Consider the following 13160-nt stretch of genomic DNA (forward strand, 5'->3'; position numbering starts at 1 on the left):
CAAAGTGTTGGTGCTGACCTTTAAAGCCTAAACGGCCTTGGTCCTGTATACCTGAAGGAGCGTCTCCACCCCCATCGTTCTGCCCGGACACTGAGGTCCATTTCTGGGGGCCTTCTGGTGGTTCCCTCACTGTGAGAAGTGTGGTTACAGGGAACCAGCCAGAGGGCCTTCTCGGTAGTGGCACCTGCCCTGTGGAACACCCTCCCATCAGATGTCAAAGAAATAAGCAACTATCTGATGTTTAGAAGACATCTGAAGGCAGCCCTCTTTAGGGAAGTTTTTAATGACTGATGTTTTAATGTATTTTTAATCTTTTGTTGGAAGCCAACCAAAGTGGCTGGGGAAACCCAGCCAGATGGGTATAGGTAATAAATTATTATTATTATGGTCTTCTGTTCCGAAGCTTGCAAGGACCCCCCTGGACACCAGCTGGGCAACTCTGTGCATTGCAGATGGTTCTTGGGTGTGTTGGATGGTCCTTTTCACCCCTGAAGCTCCTGAGAGGGATCCAGGGCTGGGCTGCCTTGAACTTGGCATGTGGCTGCCTTCCTTTCGACTCGTCTTCCTTTCAATATGCTTTGACCTCTAATGCTGTGTTGCAGGCTCAGAATCTCTCATTTTGTGATGCCACTGCAGTTCCGTGACCCAGAGCCCATTGCCTGCCCCCTTGCTGAGGAGTATCTGAAAGGCCCGTGGTGCACGATCAGGTCTTTCCACAAGGGCAAACACTGATGCTGAAATCCAGCATCTGCCGAGCTCTGCGAGTGCAGCTTTCTCCTGAATGAAGTGCAGAGTGTTTGAGGACTGGGACATTTGCAGGAAAACCAAAATGCTTGTTTACTAACCCATTGTACTACCAACCTTACTGTCTGCGTGTGAAACAAGGACCACTTATCAACGACATCTCCAACTCCTCCAAAGATTTCATCAATGGTTTCTCCGAAAAATTTTTTACACATCACTTGGGCAGACAGGCAAACTAATACCAGTGTAATGGAAGAAGCAAAGATCACCAGTGTTGAAGCAATGATTCTTCAACATCAGCTTCATTGGACTGGTCATGTTGTGCAGATGCCTGATGATTGTCTTCCAAAGCAACTACTCTATTCCGAACTTAAAAATGGAAAGCGTAATGCTGGTGGTCAACAAAAGAGGTTTAAAGACACTCTCAAGGCAAATCTTCAAAAATGTAGTATTAACACCAACAACTGGGAAACACTGGCCTGTGAGTGCTCCAGTTGGAGAACAGCCTTTTCCAAAGGTGTCCTGGGCTTTGAAGATACTCGAACTCAGGACACAAGGGAGAAACGTGCTAAGAGGAAGGCACGCTTGGCAAATCCTCACCGTGATCAACTCCCGCCCGGAAACCAATGTCGCCACTGTGGAAGGATGTGGGGATCCAGAACTGGCTTCCACAGTCACTTACAGACTCATGGTTAAAACTGTGTTCCTGGAAGACCATCTTACTCGGCTACGAGTGATTGCTAAAGAAGAAGTGAAGAAGCTGCCATGGCTTGTGGCAAGGAAGGGCCAAAGAGGAAGCATGGTCCTGCCAGGGAAATTTCCAAGAGGAGAGGAGGGAGAGGGCTCAGCCACTCCTTGGAGCAGGAAGCTCATTCTGCAAAGGTCAAGGCTGCAGAACCTGACCTGCCTGCCCCCTCTTTGGAAGGTGGGGGCCCAGGAGTTGGAGGTGCTGGTCACCCAGGAAGACACGCACAGGCCTAACCCAAGGACACAAACACACACTCCTTGCGATGGCATCACAGCCGTGGTGGCTCCCCAAGAGCTGCAGGCAAACACATGGGCAGACCCCAACTTTTACGTCCATAAATATTTCCTTGTGATTATTTCAAACTCAGTTGCATATAAAATTTCACAATTACAACATGGTTGTTAGAAAAGCACAACCCCTCCCTCCCTGCTTGGCACGGTGCTGGAGTCAAGAGCGGCCACCTCTCGCCCCCCCCACCACCCCCGTAGTGTTGCTCTGGCACAAAGGTGAAGACCCCAGAAGTTGGTCCCAGCAGGAGACTGGCTTGGGAAGAGGAAGAAGATGATTAAGGGGTTTCGAGGGGGGGGTTGCTGTTTTGTTTTTCTAAAGAAAAGATTCCTGGGTTTGGGCACCTTCCAAAAAGTCTAGGCTGCACTGCAGCCCCCCCCCCCCGCCAGCGCCAGGGCCCCCCTGCAGGGAGTGTGGCAGCGCCAAGGGGGCTGCCCCTCCCAGGGTGAAGCAAAGGTCCCTGCAGGGTCTTGTACAGATGGGGGCAATTCCTGCACCAGCCCCCTCCCCGGAGAATCCAGGCGGCAAGGGGTGCTACGGCCGAGTTCCCTGCAACACCCACCTCCTACAAATCTCTCATTCTTGCCAGAAATGGGGGAGAAACGTGGCAAGGAAACCAACCCCAAAAGAGGGCCCTCTGCCCCCCTGCCAGCTGCTGGGCATTTCCCCTCATCCCTGGGGCACCTGCTCTGCCCTTGGAGCGAGTGCCAGGCATCCTCTGGGCTCCATCCTGCACAGGTGTCCATCTGCCCCATAGGGGGCGCTGTTCCAGGGGCGAAATTTCACCAGGAAGTTTATAAAGCACTTTGGAGTTAGGGGGTCTGGCTGAGCCCTCCCTGCCCCAAAGGCCTCCCCATATCCTGCTCCAGAATGTACTTTGAACGGAGCCTCCGGGTGGAGGGAGCTGTGTGTTAAGGCTGGGGGTGCACAAGGAAGACCATTCCAAAAAAAGCCCCCCCCCGCACCCCCGTGCACTGAGGGTCTTTCAGGCAGGAGGGGAAGGGTCCCTAGGAAGCTCTGAGGGGGTCTGGTGGGGGTGGGCAGCTGGCTTGACAAGGGGCCCGCTCAGCGCCAGGCTACAGGACCCCAACTTCAGAAGGGGCGCCGGTGGCTGCAGGAGCTGCCCTCCATGGCTGCAGGTGGGGGAGGCTCAGGGAGGCTGGTGTCAAATTTGCAGGGGGCAGGGAGGAAGAACCCTGGGCAGGAGGGGCTTCTCCTGGGTCCCTCCCCAAGACTCCCCTCCCCCAACCTTCCTCGCCCTCGTGGCAGTGGGCAGCTTGCAAGGGCAGGTGTTGTAGGGGGAGAGAGAATTCCTTGTGCTTCTTGGTGTTTGAGGTGACAGGCATGGGGCACAAAGGCCAGGCAGTCAAGGCCCCCCATCCCAACTCAGCGTCCGCTGCAAGGGGTGGGGGCGGCAGGGTGGAAGAGGCCTCTGGCATCGGTGGGCCAAGTGCCACCCTGGAAAGGGTCACCCTGCATCGTCCCCAGATGTGCCACAGCTGGCAGCCTGGCAGGCGTCCAAGGGGGCGTCGCGCAGAGCTGGCATCACCCAGCCCCACTGGGCGGTCACAATCCCAGCAGCTTCATGCAGCTGCAAAGCCAAGTCTCGTCGGCAACTTCCTGAAGGCGGCAAAGGCAGGCGGGCAAAGTCCCTCCAGGGCCCGGCTGGCACAGGTCGGCACCAGCCCAGGCGCTTCTGCCCTGTGGCTGCGCACAAGCTCCCATCTCGCTGTGCCCGGGTGGCAGAAGAGGAGGCACTGGGGCTCAGATGGTGGTGTAAATGTAGACAAAGATGATCACGAGGAGGTTCAGGATGGTGCCCACGATGCCCAGCAGGGCCAGGACCTTCTCCTCCCGGTCTTCCTTCGACTCTGGCGGGAGCCGGGGGCTGGGGCCGTCACCCGGCCCAGCAGCGCCAGGCACCATCCTCACGTTCAGCTTCTCCACCCGCAGCTTCAGGTCAACCTGCTGGTGAGAGAGAAGGTTAGTCCAGCATCCTGCTCCCCCAGTGCCCCATAGCTTAGAACCCAGGAATCTAGATAGACTGCCTCTGGACTGGGAGGCTCCCTAAGATCAGGCCGATGGGCCATCTAGTCCAGCCTCCTCACAGGGCCCAGCCAGGTGGCCCCAAGGGAATTCAGGTCATTTCCTTCATGCTTTGGAGGGGATTTTGCTTTGATGTATTTGCTGCCTACATTGAAATGTAAGTAAATCTTGAAGTTTATCTTACTAAAACGTGTGGTTCATTCTTAGCAACGGAGACCAAGAGGGCAAGGTGAGGAAACCACAAATAAACAAGGGATGGACAGGGGTAATCTACTAATTCTTTCCTTCTAGTAAGCTGCAAAAGCCCACGTGTTTTTACTCTGCTAAAAGGTCTTCACAGCCTGCTTACTCTCATATTTCTCTCTCACAAACAGAAGAGGTGGTTTACATTTTAATTTACAAATTTAATTCTTATTCCATCTCCATCACATCTCATCTCCTCTTGCTTGCCTTCTCTTTAGAAGGATCTCCGGGTCTTAGTAGACCACAAGCTTCACATGAGTCAACAGTGTAATGCAGCAGCAAAAAAGGCTAATGTTATTCTAGGCTGCATCCACAGAAATTGAGGGTCCAGATCAAGGGAAATAAGAGTCCCACACTAGTCTGCCTTGGTCAGACCACACCTGGAATACTGTGTCCAGTTCTGGGCATCACAATTTAAGAAGGATGTTGACAATTTATCCTTATGAAGAACAGTTGAAGGAGTTGGGTGTGTTTAGCTTGGAGAAGAAGACACTGAGTGGAGATATGAGAGCCATCTTCAAATATCTGAAGGGCTGTGTCAGGGGTTCAGGAGCAGAGACACAGGAGGGGGAGCAAATGGAAAGTGAGGAGGAGGAATCCGAGTGGGGTGGAGGCAGTGACAGTGGCCAGAGTCGTTCCACGAGCCTCTCCAGCGAATCGGAAGATTCACAGAAGGGAGCGCCGATGGCCAGGGCAAGGGGGGCTCCAGGGGGAAAACCCCAGGAGGAAGGGGCCAGCGGGGACTCCCTGAGCAGCAGTTGGAAATCAGGACCAGCTTCCCCACCAGAGCGCAGTAGGGAGGGGGAGTCCCAGGAATCGGGACCAGTGTTCTCACCACCAGCGAAAGGAGATGAGTCAGGTTTGACCACGCCCACATCGGAGAGCGGGGAAACGGTCAGGAGGAAGGTTACCGGCTGGGCGCGCGCGCCAAGTTCAAATGTACAGGCGAGCGGCACAGCAGGGAGCCCGGATAGGGAGCCAGGTCCTAAAGCCCGCCGGAAGGAAGGGCAAAACTCAGGGGGGTCAGCATCAGAAGAGTCCAGGAAGGAGGAAACCCCAGGGGGCAGAAGGACCCAGAGGAGGAAGGAACAGCGTAGGAGGTGGAGCCGGGCTAGGATCTTGAACTGGTGCGGAAGGGATAGTGACTCAGAGGGGACTTCGCCGATCTAGAGTCAAGACGTAGGGCTGCGCGCTCTGGGGTTTGAAATGGAAACTAAACTTCAATAAAGACTTTTGTACATTACATCAACCGGGCGTTGGTCCTCTGTGAGCTGGGACCTAGAGGCAGTCCTGACAGGCTGTCACATAGAAGAGGGAACATGCTTGTTGTCTCCTGCTGTGGAGGTCAGGACTCGAACCCATGGCTTCAAGTTAGAAGAAAGAAGAATCCAGCTAAACATCAGGAAGAACTTCCTACAGTAAGAGCTGTTTGGCAGCGAAATGGTCTCTTTACTCTCCTTCCTTGGAGATTCTTAAACAGAGGTAGGATGGCCATGTCCTGACCTCCACCTCACCCTACCAGATCCAGAAAGGTCATTATTTTACTACAGAAAGCTAAAACACACACATGGTGCCCCTCTTCAGAATCACGTTCCACCTTCTGGGCCAGTGGAAGGGGGCCAGGGGTCAGGGGCCAGGGGCCGGGAGAGACTTACCACGCACTGCATCAGGACCGGCAGGGGGGGAGTCCCATGGGTGCCTCATGCGGCTCAGCAGGGCCTCTGTTCTCCTCTGGCTCAGTCCAGGCTGGACACAGCTTCTGCTGGAGGCTGGCAAGGCAAGACAGTCCTCCGTTAGGGTCCACCCTGGGCACCAGGACCTCCTCTGAACACACAGCCTTTGCGTCTGCCGCCCATTTGGGAAGGAGGCTGGAGGCAAGAAGGTCAAACGAGGATGGGTGGGGCATAGGCCAATGGCCTACCAGGTCCAGCATCCTAATCTCACAGTGGCCAACTATCTGGTATGCAGGATGAGACCCTCCCTGTCTGCAGACTGTTTTGACAGAGTGGTGCATGTAGACCCGAAGGAGCGTCTCCACCCCATCATTCAGCCCAGACACTGAGGTCCGGCTCTGAGGCCTTCTGGCAGTTCCCTCCCTGCGAGAAGTGAGGTTACAGGGAATCAGACAGAGGGCCTTCTCAGTGGTCAAGGAGATAAAAAAACTATCTGACATTTAGAAGACATCTGAAGGCAGCCCTGTTTAGGGAAGTTTTTAATGTCTGATGTTTTAATGTATTTTTAACCTGTTGGAAGCCACCCAGAGTGGCTGGGGAAAATATAATAATAATAATAATAATAATAATAATAATAATAATAATAATAATAATAATAATACAGTATTAGCCTATTTTGGGAAACCCACAAGCTGCAGGATCCAAGCCCAAGAGCCACACTCTCCCTTCCTGTGGTTCCCAGCAGGTGGGGTTCAGAAGCACCTCTGCCTCCATCTGCGGAGTCACAGCAGAGCCTTCATCCTGGCTAGTGGCCAAGCCCTCTCCTCCTCCATGAATAACAACAACAACAACAACAACAATAGCAGTGAGGGAACCAGCAGAAGATCATCAGAGCTGGACCTCAGTGTCCGGGCTGAACGATGGGAGTGGAGATGCTCCTTCAGGTCTACAAGGCCTTTGAGGCTGTTTAGAATGTGCCTGGCAAGGAGTTCCAGAGTTTGGAAGGACGTTCTTTTCTCTGTCCTGAAACTTCCAACATTCAGCTTCATTGGATGCTGGCAAATCCCAGAGTCAGGAGAGAGGAAGGAAAACCTTTTCCTCTGCACTGTCTCCATGCCATGCAAAACTTTTAAAACTCCCACCGTGTGGCCTCTTTCTCATCCTTCCTGTAAAGTCCCAAATGCTGCAGCCCTCCTAAGCCTAAGAGGCTGTAGCTCAGTGTTTCCCCAAGTGGGAATTCCCTAGGGGGCATTCAGAGGCTCTTACGGGGGGGAGGGGGGGAAGCAGGGTGGGGGGTGGCTTGGAGGTGCCAATGACTACCAGAAAAGTTGGCATCCGTGGATCAAGTCCATCAGTTTTGTTGAAGGAATTAAACAAAATAGCCTGAGTTGGATTTTGAATAAATGTCCAATTAGTTTGTTACTATTTGGGATTTTATGGTGTTATCATCTTCCTTCGGGGGTTATGCAAACCACTATTTTGCTTTTTTTTTTTTTAAAGAGGGTAGGAGGCAATGAGGATGACCTTTTGGAACTGAAGGGGCAGCAGGCCCCCCCTCCGAGTTTGGGAACTGCTTGTGTGGCTGTCCAAAACAACACCCACCCACCCTGTACCCTCCTTTCCCCATCCATCCACCCCCCCCCCACTTTCTGTTTCCTCCCCTACTTAGGTTCAGATGCCCCACCCACTAGCACTGCCTGCATTGATGGGACATCCTCAACACCCCCCCTCCAAAACCTCATTCCAGGGGTAAATATACTGTAGGCAACTCACAATTAAAATGAAATTGAAAACACCACTGACAAGTTCAATCAGACACAGTGGCCCTAAAGCTCCCTTCACAGGCAGCTACATGCAGAAAGGGAAGTGGTGGCCCTGGGGCAGGTTGCCTCCTTGGGAGTGGCTAAATTCAAGACCTTGAGGAGCCACCACAGACAAGGCCCCGTTTCTCAGGCCCTGTGTGCCCTACTTCAAACACCAGCACAAGGTGGAGCAGGCTCCCTGGGGGTCTTCTCTGGGGCTGGGCGGTCTCCCTCGAACTTTCAGCAGGGGGTTACTGGGGGAAGGGATTGTGGGGGCTGTTAAATCAGTGCATCAGCGAGACAATAATAGCAGAGGTGTGTTTGTGCACAGGGATGGGAGTGCATAAACGCCAACATACACATCTGGCATTTCACAAGCACAATCAATCAGCGTTTAACTTCCATGAAATAAAATTAATCAATAGAATAAATTTGTGTCTGCTATTGGCTGTGATTCCTGCATTGCAGGGGGCTGGAATGGGTGACTGTTGGGGGATGCCTTCTAACTCTACAATTCTAGGATCGCATTCTCTGCATTTGGTGCTGCTGCGTGACGCTCAGCCTCACTCCGTGTGGTGCTGGGGGCACCTACACAACTGGGGTTCAGCCCCGCAGCCTGTTTGGGTGCCCAAGCTGCAATCGCGGCCTCTCCCTCCAACCCACCCTGAGCCTGCCCGTTGTCCTGCCCCCGGGCCCGCTGCGAATCCGGCCGGCCTGCGGTGCGGGGTCCGCTGCCCTCCACGCACCCGTTGCTGCGGTGCGGCTGTGCCAAGGCTGCCCTCCCGCTGGGCGCGGATGTGCCCTCCCCTGGCCAGAAGAAGGACGTGCGACGGGGAGGCCTTCTGCTGCCACTCGAGGGCTCCTCCGTCTCCAATGACACCCACCTGTTTTGTGCGCACACGCGCCTTCCTTCCCTCTGCGGGCAGAGAAAGCGCCCCACACGCACCCCCTTGGTGGTGCTCCAAGGCAGGGGCCCTGGTGCCCTGTGGGTGGCGCGTGGGTGCCCCTGAGGCGCGCGCGCCCGGAGCTGCCCGTGGCCCTTTTCCCCGCATGGCGTGGGCTGGGTGCCGCGGCAAGGCCACGCGAAAACGCGCTGTGGCGTCTGCTGGCTCCGCCGGCCATGCTCGGCTCTCCCCACAGCGCCCGTCCCCACGGCTGGCGGGCGGGCGGGCGGGCGGTCAGGCAGGCTCTCTCGCGCTGCCGCTGCCGCTGCCGCCGCCGCCGCCTCCCTACCTGCGTGGCGGCGATGGTGGTGGCAATGGTGGCCTCTCCCGACACGTCGCTCCCGGCTTGCCCACAGCCGCCCATGGCACCGGGGACCGGGCTGGTGCCCTCGCCTCCTCCGCGCTGAATCTTCGCCTGGAGGGGGAGGACAGGCGGGGGCTGGCACGGTGCATGGGGCGGGGAGCGGGGCAGGCAGCCTCTCCCCATGCCCGCTGGCCAGCCCCCAGGCGCTCGCCCTAGCCAGCCCCTGGCACCCCCCAGCTGGAAGCTGCTCTCATAGCCCCCCACCGCGCCCCAGATGGCAGCCCTCCCCTGCCACAAAGCACACTGTAGAAGCACCTAGAATGGCAGCCGCGACGCCTTCGCTTCTTCTCCTCCTCCATCCTTGAATGCCAGCCCCTGCCCTATCCATGCCTGGCAGCGGGGGTGGGGGAGCACAGCTGTGCCCCCTCCAGGCTGCTCACTTACCCCAGCCCCAGCAGGTGGCTCCCGCCAACCCCTCACCGCCTCCTCCGCCTCCTGGTGATGCTGCTTCGGTGCGAACCGGGGGCTCCCCTGCTCGCCCCCCCCCCAACCCGCCACGATCGCTCCTCGCCAGCTGAGCGCCTCTGCATCGGCCGGAGACAGTTGCTAGGCAACCGCCTCCAGGAGTTACATATTGCATCTCGAGCAGGGCCCTCGAGATGCCTCCTGATGGGGGCTGGGGAGTGGGGAGACCCCTCTCTTAGACCTGGGGGGGATCTGAGGCTGGGAAAACACCCTCGCATCTGGTATGGGGGGAAACCCTTGTCCCCCAGTCGGGCAGGCGCATCCCTGTCTCACAGAGGCACGGCGCATCTCCTCGAAGCGGGCGTTGGGGTTGCAACAGTAGAGGGGCTCCCTCTGTCTTTGCCCCTGCCGAAAAAGCACCCAGGCGCCAGGTGGGGCTGCGATAAGGGCAGGGCTTGCAGTGCCAACCTTGCCCACTTGCAAGAGAAAGCATCTCCGGCTCAGGCGCCCCCCGCGGCCCTGGATCTCCCCACTGCTTTGGGATTATAGGGGCACGGAAAGGGGTCTCTCTCCCCGCAGCGGCCTGGCCTGATCTTGGCTGGCCACCACCACCCAGCGAGCCCATTTGCATCTCTAGCCACCAGGCGCTTTCCAGGCTCTGGACCTGGAGGCAGCCTCAGGTGGGAGAGATTCCCCATCCTATACTGTCGCTTAGGCGCAGATCCGAGGAGGCGCTTTCCAGTGCCCCCGTTTGCGCCAGGAAGCAGGTTCGCCCTCCCTGGAAGAGATCAGGGGCTGCTGAGCAACAGGTAACGTGGCCCTTTCGGCTCTGGCGCCAAAAAAATATGAGGGCGAAGGAGCGGGATAAAAGGGCCATAAATTGTCGGCGGGAGGAGGAGGCGTGAGCTGGAACGCGGTGAGCGCAGCTGCGTGTTATACCTGCTGTCGGTTATCTTGCAATCTATGGCCACTGTTTTTATTTGCAGCCGCTCGAGTTATATTTTAAACTGATTGCACGGCTTTGTCATGGCCTTCGGCCAATGCAATAAAATTTATTGGAGGAGCGGGAGCCTAGCTGCGGGCGAGCAGGTCTCTCCTCGGCCTCCTCGCTCCGCGGCAGCCGCGCTCCGGAATGGCACCTGCGGTGAGCACGGAGGTTTTATTTCATAAAATACATACACCGCTTGATTGCAAAAAAAAAAAAAGGAAAGGAAAAAAGCTCAAAGCGGTTTACAAAAAGATTTAAAAGCAACATCAAGAAAATCTGACAGCAATATTTTAAAGCATAGGAAGAGGTTTAAACCCCACCAACTCTCTAAGCCTCTGGGCTCGGCTGCTCTAAACAAGGATGCTCTGAGCAGGTGAGGAGCAGAGTCCAGGAAAGGCGCCTGCCTGGTGTCCAGAGGCGGGGAGTTCCGAAGGACGACGGAGTTCTTACATGGACCCCCGAGGGTCTCCTAGTCCAACCCCTCGCAGTGCAGGAATCTAAATCTCCGCTCAATGCGGACGTGGCAATGCGTGGCATCTGGTGTCCCGAGTCCGCTGCCTGACTGGGTGCGCGGGAGGAAATTGGACCAGGTGGGCCACTGGCCTCATCCGTCCGCCTCTTGCTCTGTCCTGTGGCTGGCTCACACCCCGGGAAGGAGGGCGCTGGCCCCCTCTTGTTCAGCAGATGGGAAGGGCGAGGGGGTCGCTGTTCCCCTCCCTACACGTCACCGGCCGCCAGGCTCCGGCAGGCAGAGGTAGACTTCCTCTGGTGCTGGAAGCTCTATTCTGTCAGCGTTCCTCCTCCGTCTCCACAGGCATCCATGGGAGGTACTGGGGCTTCTGGCGTGCCTTGAAGACAACCCCCCCTCCCAGTGCGAAACAGTTAACTCCAATCTCGGTGTATGTCCCCAAAGTATGAGTCCTGCATAGCTGGGGGCTGGACTGCATGGCGCTTTGCGTCCCAATCAGTGCCGGATTTACGTATAAGCTAAACAAGCTATAGCATAGGGTCCCACTCTCTTGGGGGGCCCCTAAAAATGTAAAGGAGGAAAAAACATTTCCAAAATTTTAAGTTAGAGCTTCATTAATTATTTCACTATTAATATACTTAATTTTATTTCACTATTAATATACTTCTTCGTAATTGCATTTCAGTTCAACAATTACTTTGATAAAAACATATTTTGTGATGTGCATATGGCTTGAGATATCTATGAGGTCCATCAATGACCATCTAGCATATATTCAACACCAAAAACAGCGACCTTGTTGTTGTTGTCAAAGGACAGCTGGACAGAGAAAGGGCCCCATTGCCTTCAGGAGATTAGGGCTTGATCAGACCTCAGTCCGGCCCTGCTCAGGCACTCTGCACATGGTCAGGGACTCTGCTGTTTACTACTGTGCTGCTGAGCTGAGCCAGTATTGGATAGGTCCGAGAGAGAGAGAGAGAGAGGAGGGAGGAGGATTTAAGGCAGCCCAGTTAACCCTGCAGATGCCATTCATGCCCTTCCCTCTCTTACACATGGGGGGGGGGGATCGGAGAAATTCTGCGAGGAGGGAGCCGCATGTCGGGTTCCGGGGGGGGGGGGCTGCTCTGGAGGCCAGCGGGGCGGAGGCAGAGCCCTGCAGCTGCAACCACTGGACCTCGCTGCCCCCGGGCCAGCCGCGGCCATTCTGCCGGAATTACATAAGCCTCCGAGGTGGGGAGGGAGCGGCGCCTAGGGGGTGCAGCAGGGTGGGGACAGGAGCAGCGGCGGCGGCGAGGCTGACTCACAGGCAGGCGCTTACATAAGCCAGTCGGTCTTCTTGGTCGTGGCGGGGGGGGGGGCTGGGAGAAGGGGTCCCCTGCCCGCCCTGGGCTGTGCAGCCCCCCGCCCGCCCCGGCTCCAATGCAGGCGCCCCTCTCGCACGGAAGACTGCAACCGGGGGCCTGAATATACCGGTCCCTTCGCATGCCCCCCCCATCCCCCATCCTCCAGGGTTCAGCATCAGCCAAAAGCAGAAGCAGGCAGGATGCGCAAGGAAGGTCTGGGCTCCCCCAATTGCCCTGAGATGTGAGGGAAGAGAGCACGGAAGCTGTCTGGGAAGGAAACCCCCCTCCGAAGACCGCCAGGGGCTCATTTCCCCCCTGGCCCACCAGCAGCCCCCATGGGAAACCCCCAGGCCCAAGCGCCCCCTCCTCCTCTTGCAGACTCCAGCAACTGGCCTGATTGGGAAGCCTCGCTGTGGAGGCAGAGGCTGCCAGGGACCGGCTCCTCCTCCAGGAGTTGATCTAATCCTCTTTCAAAGCCATCCAGGCCGGCAGACCTCACTGCCTCCCGTGGGAGAGAGTTCCACAGTTTAACCATGCAACAACGCCTGGACTAAAATTGTCTATCAAAAACTTCACCCTTGTGGTTTACCACCACAACAGCTACTCACTTTGGGTTTTAGTAAAGCAAACACATTTGTCAGCGCCTAAACAATTCCGAAAGTACTAGTAGATAAATAGGTACCGCTCCGGCGGGAAGGTAAATGCTGTTTCCGTGCGCTGCTCTGGTTCGCCAGAAGCGGCTTAGCGAGATGAGCGCCGCAACCCCAGAGTCGTCTGTGACTGGACCTAACGGTCAGGGGCACTTTAAGCTTTAAATGATACCGAGCGCCAGAACAGCTTGGCCACAATCAGGAAATTTTGCCCATGGTGTGGCCATTTTCCACCTCCCCATTTCGACTCTCGGGCACCCTGTCTGCATAACTGAGCAATCCTAAAATATAGATGCGCTTTTACTCTTGCAAGATTCAATGTCTTGCCCTCGGCTGGACTTCAGGGACGATTCCAACAGATTCCACACGAAAAACGCTTATGTCCTTGTCCAAATGGGTGGCACATGCCCTTCTGGCCTGCCCTCTTGATAAAGACTTGAGGAATGAGGTCAT

This window comes from Podarcis gaigeae (assembly GCF_964106915.1).
Source record: "Podarcis gaigeae genome assembly, chromosome: 8".
Classification (NCBI taxonomy): domain Eukaryota; kingdom Metazoa; phylum Chordata; class Lepidosauria; order Squamata; family Lacertidae; genus Podarcis; species Podarcis gaigeae.